General features: G+C 38.2%; 1 protein-coding gene across 8 annotated transcripts in view; it reads left to right on the top strand.

Annotated features, from left to right (window-relative positions):
- LOC150079283 (ubiquitin carboxyl-terminal hydrolase 48-like) overlaps positions 1-12,898 on the top strand; it is a 955,076-nt gene that overhangs the window by 281,407 nt on the left and 660,771 nt on the right. The window lies entirely within an intron of this gene.

Here is a 12,898-nt window from a genome sequence, read left to right as displayed (position 1 = left end):
AGCACATTCTCCCTGGATACTGCATATATAGTGCAGAGCTATATGCTATGGAGTTAGCCTTGGATCATTTCAGTATTTGCCAGTGCCAATTGTTCATTTTGTATTCCTATTCTTTGAGCATCATACAGGCTTTATTATCGGTGAAAAATAACCCCTCATCCATTTCTGTCTCAAGTCCAGCAGGTATCACCTGCTGATCCCCCCCCCCCTCTCTCTCTCTCTCTCTCTCTCTCTCTCTCTCTCTCTCTCTCTCTCTCTCTCTCTCTCTCTCTCTCTCTCTCTCTCTCTCTCCATGAATGTGAATATGATATCTGCTTCTGGATTCCTAGCTACATTGGGGTTAGGGGAAATGTATTAGTAAGCTGGTATTAGCAAGAAATAAGAAATTCTTACTAATAATTGATGCCTGTCAGTTCCCTATACAGATTACAGGCTAATAATACTTAACAAGATAAACTCCCAATGGCAGTGTTCATGGAATAAACAGACTACAAATAAATTGCATCAGATAAAAGCCTGTAATTGAACTGTATCAGTCTGGTCTGCCCAGGAATTGTAAAGAGAAAATTGTTCCTGCTCGGCTCTGCATAGTACACAGTCATCTGACACATTCGCTTTTGCTGAGGGCTGATGACCCTTCCTAGGTGCAAGTCCTGTGACAGTTTTATCTCTCAGAAATATTTTAATGGGGTGCCCAGATTTTAACGATACATGTTTTATCTCTTTTAACCATCTAACTGAGCCTTATATACTCCTTATACAGTCTGATTTTATCTGACAGTGACCACCTGTCAGCTGTTTTTAAATTTTTTCAACTAATTAATTTATATACATACATATATATATATATATATATATATATATATATATATACAGGTGACCCCCCACTTAACGCTGATAATTCGTTCCGGAAAAACAGAGCACTAATTGAATCTGCACTAAGCGAGCTCCGCTCCCATAAGGTAACATATGTATTTGTAAGTTGCGGTCGGTGCCATAGGATATTTCCTAATCAATAATAAACGGTAGTGAAAAGATGCACAAATGTCGGTCAAAATATTTAATATTCCAATATTTGTACATATAAAATATTCTGCATTATATATGTATATAATTATTTGGTAACTACTTACGTATAAAAATTAAACTTAAAATTCCAATTAAAATCATGAATTTAATTGATTTTAATTGATTTAATTTAAGTGATGAATTTATTCATGAAAAATTTGTCGATTTTGGGATGAACTTTGGCCCTCTTCTAAATAAACTAAAACGGGTATTAATTTTAAATCCCCCGCAGCGTTACCACCCAACAATAAAGTCACCCGATCCTTCGCCACTTTGAAACCTGGCATGCTTTTATTCTTCTTTCAATATGAAACTTCTTTTAGGCATTCGTTTTCACAAAAGTTTCGGCTCCTTGATCTGCACTAATGGGGGATTTTAACTTCCAAGATATTGACTGAAACTTGTGGGTTGGTCACTCACACACTAGTCAGACTTTTGTGGATTTATCGGATGATTGTTTTCTGCAGCAGCATGTTCGAGAGGCAACCAGAGAGAGTAATACTTTTGATCTGGTTATCAGCTGTGATCATTCGTGTATTAAGAATTTGTAGATAAAGGAACCACTAGGTGGCAGTGATCACAGTGTACTAATGTGGGATTTACTTAAAGATTTAATTACCATCAGGGGTAAAGGAAAGGGTTTTTGCTTCCGTAAGGTGAGTACAGTGGTCTCAGAAAGTTTTTAAATTCTGTACAGTGGGATCAACTGACGATGTTACCAACAGTAAATTCTAACTGGGAAGCATTCAAGGAATTAATCGTGGATGCTACTAAAAGTTTCATACCTATTAAGAAATATTGTTCAAGGTTTAGGCCTAAATGGTTATCTAATGAACTAATGAGACTCATAACAGAGAAGAAAAATGCATGGGACGCATATGAATTATGAAGCGACTCAGAAGCCTATGGCAGATATAAGCTAGTCTGTAATCAGGTCACAAAGGAGGTTAGGCAGGTAAAGGCAGATTACGAGAAATCCTTGGCAAAAGATGCTAAGAAACACAGCAAGGATTTCTTTACTTATATAAACTCTAAAAGGAAGGGAATGAATCTGATTGATCCACTTGACATTGATGGTTCGACTGCTGATGATCCTGCTCAGTAGCAAACAAACTGAATGAGTATTTTGCATCTACATTCACACATGAGGAATTATTAAGGTTTGAAAATGGCAGAAGGTTATCAAATTGTAACAGGATACTTAATGATTTTGTAATAACTGAGAGCAAAGTGGAGGAGAAATTGTTGAAGTTAAACATAAGAAAAGAACCTGGCGTGGATGTGATCTATCCAGTTATATTAAAGGAGGCAGCAAAGCAACTAAGCAAACCCTTAGCCATAATTATGAGAGTTCCCATGGACTGGAGATGTGCAAACGTATCCCCAATTCACAAAGGGGATTGAAGGGTGACACGAGTAAATACAGACCAGTTAGTTTAACTTCTGTTCCGGGTAAAATAATGGAGTCACTGGTTAAAGATACATTGCAGGATCATCTAGACAAGACTGCAGCAATAATTCAGACACAGCATGGGTTTGTTAAGGGAAAGTCTTGTCTGACAAATTTGATAGGATATTATGATGTCGTTACAATGGAACTGGATGCAAAAAATAATTTTGATATCATATTTTTGGATTTCAGGAAAGCTTTTGACACTGTTGCACATGGAAGATTATTGTATAAATTGGAGCAGAATGGTATTAAGGGTAAGTTGCTACAGTGGATAAAAGGATGGTTAAGTGGGAGAAGACAGAGTGGTAATCGATGGGTGCTGCTCTTCGTGGACTAATGTTATTAGTGGAGTCCCATACGGTTCGGTGTTGGGTCCACTATTGTTTTGTATATTTATCAATGATATTGATGAAGGTATATCAGGCTTATTGTCGAAGTTTTCAGATGATACAAAGGTTGGCAGGGTTGTTAATGACAGTAATGGCAGTGTGCTACTGCAACAGGATCTAGATAATTTGGGCAGATGGGCTAAGTAGTGGCAACTGAAGTTTAACCTTGACAAATGCAAAGTACTGCATATGGGTAGAAGTAACCCCAGAGAAACGTACCAACTGTGTGGTACTACACTTAAGGTTGTAGAAAATGAAAAAGACCTTGGAGTAATTGTGTAGTCAGATATGAAGTTTTCTGAGCAATGCAGACAGGCTGCCAGGGCACGTCATGGGGTTTTGTCAATGATATATAGGAATTTTGCTAGCAGGGAAAAGGAGGTGATTGTCCCTTTGTATAAGGCAATGGTCAGGCCACGCCTTGAGTACTGCGTACAGGTCTGGAGGCCTCATTTTAGAAAGGATGTAGATTTGCTTGAGCTTGCACAGAGAAGACCAACAAGATTGGTGAGGGGAATGAAGGGATCCTCATACCAAGAGAGGCTTAAATTCTGCAAATTGCAGTGGCTGGAGACCAGGCACCTGCGCAGTGATCTGATTGAGGTGTATAAGGCCTTGAATGGGTTGAGCACGCTGAATTCTGAAGGGATCCTTCCACTTGTTCAGATTACGAACCTAAGGGGGCATAAATTCAAATTAAGAAAAGACAGATGTAGAATAGATGTGTGGAAATTTGCATTTAGCCAGCGGGTGGTTAATTGCTGGAACAAACTTCCATCGGTTGTTATGGAAGTCGATAGGTTGAATAAATTTAAGGAGGAACTGGACAGGCATTTGGAGGGAATGGTGTGATTTTTTTTTTTTTTTTTTTTTTTGGCTGATGCTGCATAAGCTCATGCACTTGCATTCTTGCATCACATGCCACTACTACTACTACTAGTGGTTTCTCCCTAGATTTTAAATCTATTCAACCAGCTCTTACCAGTTTTAAATGATTCCACGTTTTTTTTTTTTTTTTTTTTTTAGTTGAGTTTTCTTCAGATCATATTGGCTAATCTCTCTTTTTTTTTTTTTTTTTTTTATAATATTTAACTTAACCGAATTCTGCATTGGATATTATCTTCAATAAAATTAGTTAACGTCTTTCCATTTCAATCCTAATATCCGGCCTAGCCCTAGTTGCTTGCAGTGGAACAGCTATTTTTCCCACTGCTAAAATTAATTTATTTTTTCATAATTGTTCTTACAGTTAAACCTGCCAGTCCTAAATTATGGCACACATCCGCTTGTCATTGATGGGAATCGATTCGCTTCAAAACGTCTAATTTAATTTTCAAATTCCATCTTTTTCTTACATTTATAGTCTTTGTACTGTGCCCAGACTTTGCTTTTTCATTCTCATCGGCCATTATTAACTCTTCGAAAAGGTAACTGAAAATGCAACTGTGTTGGTTGCATTAATTATGATACAATGTTCAAATAAACTGTCCGTTACGCACAATGTCTAATACTGTACTCAGTGATGACTATACTTCGGATAAATGCATATAACGCAAATATTACAAGCAGTGTACTTGATCATTTCTTAAAATGCTGATCTCGGAACTACGTAACAAGTCACTGTACTGCAATTAAATTAACGTCCGAGAAAATTTCACTGAGCGTGGGAAAATTTCTTAAGTCGGCGTGGGAAACATTTTAATGATGTTTTGCTATTCATTTTCAAGCTATCGCATCCATCAAATGAAAAGATTTTGTTAAATATGCCAAAAATGCAATCTGTAAAAGAACGTTATAGTGATCTGTGACAGTGTTATAGTCAGATACAAGTTATAATATAAGAACAGCGTTATAACGAATCAGTGTAAAGCGAACCGTGTTATAATGAAGGCCTGCTGTATATAAAATAATGCATATATTTTTATTATATATACCATATATCTTTTTGGCATATACACTTGCATAGCGTTTTGACCAGGCAACCTCTTTTAAAGGTTAGAACTAGAACCTATTTTTAAACTTGACCTTATAACCTTCTCTTGGCTCATAATAGCCTTTGCTGCTAATGCACCAATAAACTAGTAAACCAAACTAAATCTCTACCTGACTTCAGTGAAGAAACATTTAGGAACTGTCAGTTGATTATCAGGTTCAGTCTGTTTTATCTGGGCGCAATATGGCCAAAGTTACTTTTGTGCCAAAAAAAAAAAAAAAAAAAAATCCAACAACAACAACTGTTTCTATCTCTCTCACTTGTAGCCTTTTAGTTCCATGGACATAACCATAATCTTCCCTCTTTAAAAGAATTTGTAGGAAAGGACTGAACAAGCTTTTATAGAAGATTAGTTCTAATATTAATTTAGCATTAGCATTAGTAGAGGCATTTGATGCAAGAAAGCAAGCTTATGCAGCATCAGCCAAAAAAAAAAAAAAAATAAATAAATAAAAAATAACCACTTCCACTTCAGCCCTCTGTTCGATCGAAATACCTGTCCAGCTGAGCCTTAAACTTATTTAGGCTATCAACTTCCACGACAACTTCCACCAACCACCCGCTGGCTAAAGGCAAATTTCCGCACGTCTATCCTACATCTGTCTTTCCTCAATTTGAATTTATGCCCTCTCAGGTGATTATTCTGAGCAAGAGGAAGAATCCCATCAGCATTGAGCATGCTCAAACCATTCAAGGCTTTATACACCTCTATCAGATCACCTCGCTGGTGCCTAGTCCCCAGACACTGTAATTTGCAAAGCTTAAGCCTTTTTTCGTAAGAGCACCAATTTGTTCCATTCACTAATCTTGTTGCCCTCCTCTGTACTCGTTCCAGCATCTCTACATCCTTCTTGAAATGAGGCCTCCAGACCTGTATACAGTATTCAAGGTGTGGCCTGACCATTGCCTTATACAAGGGATTAATCACCTCCTTATGCCTGCTAGAAAAATTCCTGTATATCATTGACAAGACACAATGAGCTACTCTTGCAGCCTGTCTGCACTGCTCAGAAAACTTGATATCTCCCTGCACAATTACCTCCAGGTCCTTTTCATTCTCTACCACTGTCAGTGTAGTACCACAGAGTTGATACGTTGCTCTGGAGTTGCTGTTTCCCATATGTATTACTTTACATTTGTCAATGTTAAACTTCATTTGCCACCTCTCAGCCCATCTGCTCAACCTTTCCAGATCCTGTTGCAGTAGCATAGTGTCAGTGGTGTCCTTTACAACCCTGCCAACCTTTGTATCATCTGCAAACTTGGACATTAAGCTTGATATACCATCATCAATATCATTTCTAAATACAGAAAACAATAATGGACCAAATACTGAACTCTGAGATACTCCACTAATAACATTAGTCCACGATGAGCAGTGTCCATTGATTACCACTCTCTGACTTCTCCCCCTCAACCACCCCTTTATCCATAGCAGCAATTTGCCTCCAATGCCACACTGCTCCAATTTGTGCAGCAGTCTTCCATGTGCAACAGTATCAAAAGCCTTTCAAAGATCAAAGTATATAATATCAAAGTTATTTCCTGCATCCAGTTCTTTTTGCATCATAATATCCAATCAGATTGGTCAGGCAAGACTTCCCCTTAACAAAACCATGCTGTGTCTGAGCTATAACTGAAGTATTCTCTAGATGATCCTGCAGTGCTTCTTTAACCAGTGCCTCCATTAATTTTCCACGAACAGAAGTTAAACCAACAGGTCTATAATTACTTGTGTCGCCCTTTGTGAATTGGGGTCACATTTGCACATCTCCAGTCCATGGGTACTTCCCCTGAGTCCAAGGAAGCTCTCATAATTATGGCTAAGGGTTTGCTTACTTCCTTTGCTGCCTCCTTTAATATAACTGGATAGGTCCCATCCACCCCAGGTGCCTTTCTTGTATTTATCTTCAACAATTTCTCCTCCACTTTACTCTCAGTTATTACAAGATTCTCTAGCTTACTGCCAGAGTTGGATACGCCTCTGGCATTCCCCTCGCTGAATAATTCCTCATGTGTGAATGTCAATGCAAAATATTCATTCAGTTTGTTAGTTACCTGAGCAGGATCATGAACAGTTGACCCATCGATATCAAGTGGACCAATCTGATTCATCCCCTTCCTTCTAGAGTTTACATAAGTAAAGAACTCTTTGCTGTTTTTCTTTGCATCCCTTGCCAAAGATTTCTCATAATCTGCCTTCGCCTGCCTAACCTCCTTTGTAACTTGGTTACAGATCAACTTGTATCTATCATAGGCTTCTGTGTCACGTGTTAATTTGTATGTATCCCATGCATTTTTCTTCTCTGCCATATGTCTCATTAGTTCATGTGACATCCACTTAGGCCTAAACCTTAAACCATATTTCTTAGGTGGTATGTAAAGTCTAGTAGCTTCCAAGATAAGTTCTTTGAATGCTTCCCATTTTGAATTTGCTGTTGGTAACATCATCAGTTGATCCCACTGTATAGAATTTAAATACTGTCTCAGTCCATCGTAGTCGCCTTTACGGAAGCAATAACCCTTCCCTTTACCCCTAATGGTAGTTACCTCTTTGAGTAAATCCCACTTCAGCACACTGTGATCACTGCCTTAATGCATGAAGAATCACTACTGATAATCAAATCAAGAGTATTACTCCTGCTAGTTTCCTCCCAAACATGCTGATGTAGAAAACAATCATCCAATAAATCCACAAAAGCCTTGCTAGTGTGTGAGTGACCAGCGCCCAAATTCCAGTCAATATCTGGGAAATTAAAATCCCCCATTATAAGACTCTCTGATTTACTGCCCCACTCTATTTCCCTGTACAGTTTCTTATTATACTCATCAGAGTCATTAGGCCTATAGCACACTCCTACTCTCAATTTTGATCTCCCAGTGGTTATGTCACACCAAACTGACTCGACACTGCACTGTCCCGCAATGTCGACTGGCTTCGCTTCCTTGGATTTTATGTATTTCTTAACTAATAGCATAACCCCTCCTCCCTTCTTATCCTGTCTATCCTTTCTGTACACATTGTACTTCCCAAATTCCAGTTCTGCATTCCTTATATCTGTGTGACACCACGTCTCTGAAATCCCCACAATATCTGCCTTTGATGTTTTGAGCAATACCTCAAATTCATCAAATTTATTTACTAAACTCCTAGCATTGGTGTACACGCAAGTATACATGCACCTGTTCTTTTTCTTAGCTACCCTAACAGAACCTATGTGTTTATTTGTACCCCAATGATTCCCAGCAGTCTCTGAAATATCCTGCATCTTATTTTCCAGGCTGCGGCTCATTCTAATAGAAGCAGTGCAAGAATCACTTTCACCTCTGCCAGTGGCTACTGTTAATCTATTAGTCCTTGTATCCCCCCAATCTAGCTGTTTTCCGACCAACCTAACACTGCCTCGATAGCATCAGCAAACATTCTTGCACCCTTTCTATTTAAGTGTATCCCATCCCTGTAGAAGCAGTCACTTCTGTTAACAAGTACAGACCAGGCTGAAAAAAATTCTACCCCTTGAGCCTTGCACAATCTTTCCAGGGCCGAATTGATCGACAGGGCTCTCATCATATACTCCCTCCTATCGTGTCAGCACAGAATTGCAGACACTTTCAAATTTAACCCTAATTCACAGCTTTTTCCAACAGTGACCTGTACTTGTTAAGTAATTCCGCCGGTCTCCTACTCTTAATATCATTAGTGCCAACGTGTACAACTATATCTCCTCTTGTGCCCTTAAAAGATGATATCTGCTCTACAACATCATCAACCTTTGCCCCTGGCAGACATACACTGGTCCTGTTGCACCTATCCTTTTTACAAAGCATGTTTCCCTGACAGTAGAGTCACCAACAACTACTAGTTCCTTTGAGACCAGCGCATTCTGCCTTGGGGGCTGCCGCTGTGTTGCGTGATAACCAAGTGCAAGCTCTGGCATTGGTGTGGGCAGCTGAGAGCTTGTGGGGCCCCTCACTTTTAATCCTTCGAGGGCATCCACCCTGTCCTTCAAGCTCTCATATAGGCCATAACAATGCTGAGTTGTCGTTTTTTGTCATTTAGCACTTTTAAAATTTAATTTTTTGATTAGTAATACTGTAGCTTTTTTTTTTTTTTTTTCCTCGCCTTTTCCCATTATATATATATGAGGTCAGTGTTTTTACTGTTTTGGCATGAAATTTTTATGGCCGGATGCCCTTCCTGATGCCAACCCTCACCCTTTATCCTGGCTGGGGATATGCGATGGTCATTCCCTGACCTACCGCATCCTCCATATTTGGTGGTCACAGGCTTGAATCCCGGTGTAATCAAGAAGCGTGTGCTACGCACTGCTGCTCCAGCCCACCTGCCTACGGAGGCACCCTTAGTAATACTGTAGCTACTGTTTTCAAATCTGCCCACTTATCCATAATAATATTTCCGGAAGTTTTAATCACCAGAAAAAGACTCATCATATACTTTATCATCCTCGAAATTATCTCATACACTAAAGAAACTTCCTCTGCACTCATCATTCTTTGTCTCATCATTGATGTTGGCATTGGTACCACTATTAGTAACTCCTAGAGCAATACTTTTTAAGCTATTCCCACATTGATTTCCTTCTCTAAAGAAGGAAATCAATTTCACCAGTAACCTAGACTGACCTCTGATATATAACCTTCCATACTGAACTTTGGCCAGTTGTCTCAACTGCAACTTCAGCAGTTTTTAGGTCTCTCTCTCTCTCTCTCTCTCTCTCTCTCTCTCTCTCTCTCTCTCTCTCTCTCTCTCTCTCTCTCTCTCTCAAATATACTCCATCTATCTGCATTTTAGCACTACTAATCCTAATTTCTGCAGCAGTATTCATTTAAATTAAATATTAAACCATAAATCCAAACAATACAGTATACTCTGTTGATCAATTAAGTCAGCTTGGTAAGTGATAACCAACTCAATGGCCTGACGTAGCCCAGTGGTCAGGAGCGACAGTGCATAGCATGCACTCTTTGAGTGGACCAGGGTTCAAGCCCGTGACTACTAAATACGATAAATATTTGTATTGACGATTTATTGTAAAGTGTACTGACTTGGTTGTCGTGCCGGACTATAAACAGAAAATTTATTTATTTATTATTCAAAAGAATTTGAGACACAATAACCAACTTGATAATTCAAAGAATTTAACTCAATAAAATCAATCAACTGAATTTTTGATACTTACTAACTAACTAAACTCTTCCAATTATAATTCAGAAGACTAATTTGCTTCAAGAAAGGACAGGCAGGACAGGAAAAGGGGGGCTGTGCTCTTAGTTAAGGAGCATATTAAATCTAAGGCAGTGCATCCAGTCAGCATGGGTGGCCAGAGCAATTTTGAGACTGTTTGGTTTGACATAAGCACTGAGAAAACAAAAATGAGAGTAAGAATGTGTTATATGCATAATGACTGTGAGGATTGTAATGAACAGCTATACAGAGAAATAGAGTGAGCCAATAAATCAGAAAGTCTTATAATGGGGGATTTTAACTTTCCAGATATTAACTGGAAGTTTTGGGTCTATAACTCTCACACAGGCTAACAAGACTTTTGTAGATATATTATATGACTGTTTTCTACAGCAGCATGTTAGAGACAACAAGAGAAAACTATACTCTTGATCTGATTATCAGCAGCCATTCTTCATGCATTAACAATTTGCAAATAAAACACCTACTATTAGTAGCAATTGAAGGGAAGGGCTTTTGTTTTCATAAAGGTGACTGCAGTCTTGGACAGACCATAGCGGTCTTGGACAGTTTTAAATTCTATACAGTGGAACTAACTGATGAAGTTACCAACTCCAAATTATAAATAAAAAGCATTCAGGGAAGTAATCATAGGTGCTACCAGACTTTTTATATCAAGAAATGCTGATCAAGGCATAGACCTAAACGGATGTCAGATGAACTAATGAGACTTGTTGCAGAAAAGAAAAATGGATTGAGAGATACATATAAATTATCAGGTGATACATAGATGGGATGCATATAAATTATCAGGTGATACATAGATGGGTTGCATATAAATTATCAGGTGATACATAGATGGGATGCATATAAATTATCAGGTGATACAGATGCCTGTACTAGATATAAAATAGTCTGCAATCAAGTCACAAAGGATGTTAGGCAAGCTAAGGCAGATTATGAGAAGTCTTTGGCAAAGGATGTCAAGATACTTATTAACTAACTAAACTCTTCCAATTATAATTCAGAAGACTAATTTGCTTCAAGAAAGGACAGACAGGACAGGAAAAGGGTGGAAATAAGAAAAATAGCAGACTTCTTTTTTTATGTAAACACTAGAAGAAAGGGATGAATCACATTTATTTACTTTATATTGATGGTTCAACTGTTTATGATCCTGCTCAGGTTGCTGATAAGCTGAATAATTATTTTGCATCAACATTTACACAAGGAGCTCTTTAGGAGAGTGGATACCAGACATTGCTGAAGTTAAATGTAAGAAAGGCACCTGGCATGGATAGGATCTATCCAATTATATTAAAAAAAGGCAAGAAAGGAGGTATATGAATCTTTAGCCATAATTATGAGAGCTTCTATGGATTCAGTGGAGTTTACTATGAACTGGAGTTGTGCCAATTCAAAGGATGACATGAATAATTACAGACCTGTTAGATTACCTTCTGTTCCAGAGACAATAAGGGAGTCACTGGTTAAAGAAGTAATGCAGTACCATCTAGACAGGAATGTAATGCAGTACCATCTAGACAGGAATGCAGTTAGACTTGAGTTGTAGCATGCATTTGTTAAGGCATGATTGTGTCTGATCAATCTTATTGGATATTATGACACAGTAAAAATGGAACTAAATGCAAAAGATAATTTGGTCATCATATACATAAATTTTAGAGAAGATTTTGAATCTGTTGTGCATAAAAGACAGCTATACAAATTGGAGCAGTGTGGCAGTAAGCAAAGTTGCTACTATGGATAAATGGATGGTTGAGAGGACAAGACAGACAGTAGTTATCAGAGTGTCTATCAGTGTGTGCTATGCTTCTTGGACTAATGTTATCAGCAGTGTCCCCCCAAGGTTGGCAGGGTGGGTAATGACAGTAATCAAGGTATGCTACATCAAAAAGATCTAGAAATATTAGTCAGATAAGATGAGAAATGGCAATTGAAATTAAACATTGACAAATGCAAGGCACTACTTATGGGTAGCAATAATCTTAGATAAATGTACCAACTGTGTGGCACTACACTCAGGATAGTTGAAAATGATGAACAAGACCTGTGGGTAATTGTCAAATATCAAATATTGAGTTCTCTGAGCAGTGTAAACAGGCAGCCAGGGCAACTCATGGGGTTTTTTCAATGATATACAGGAATTCTGATAGCAAGGATAAAGAGGCAATTATCCCATGAAGTATGAAGTAATAGTTAGATTGCACTTTGAGTGATGCATATATGTCTGGAAGCCTCATTTTTGGAATGTTCTAGATCTGCTGAAATGGATTCAGAGATGAGCGGCAATATTGGTGAGGGCGGGGGTAACAAAAGGTTATATTTCCAAGAAGGGCTTTGGTTCTGCAAATTGCAGCATCTGGAGACTAGTCACCTGTAATGGGATCTGATTGAGGTGTCGAAGACTTTGAATGGATTGTGCAAGTCAATACTGATGACATTTTTCTTCTTGCTCAGACTATACATGAGGGGGCATAAATTCAGTTTGAAGGAAGAATGGTTGCAGGATAGTTGTCTTCAGCCAGTGAGTAATTGATTGTTCGAGCAGACTTCCCCATCTATTGTTGTAGCAGTTTAAATAAATTCGGCAGTTTAAATAAATTTAAGGAAGAACTAAACAAATTATTTCAGGGATGAATAGGTGGTGGGTAGGTCATTTTTATACCCTATATGCTATATTTTGCCAGAATTTTTTATCCTGTAAAACAAAATGATTGTCGAACACTAAAATTGTTAATAGCAAACACTATGTAATTGAACAAAAC

The sequence above is a fragment of the Mastigoproctus giganteus genome, chromosome 10 (genome assembly GCF_048544385.1).
Source record: "Mastigoproctus giganteus isolate SK-2022 chromosome 10, ASM4854438v1, whole genome shotgun sequence".
Taxonomy (NCBI): Eukaryota; Metazoa; Arthropoda; class Arachnida; order Uropygi; family Thelyphonidae; genus Mastigoproctus; species Mastigoproctus giganteus.
The sequence above is the reverse complement of the archived record's forward strand: the minus strand, read 5'-3'. Positions and strand labels throughout refer to the sequence as shown.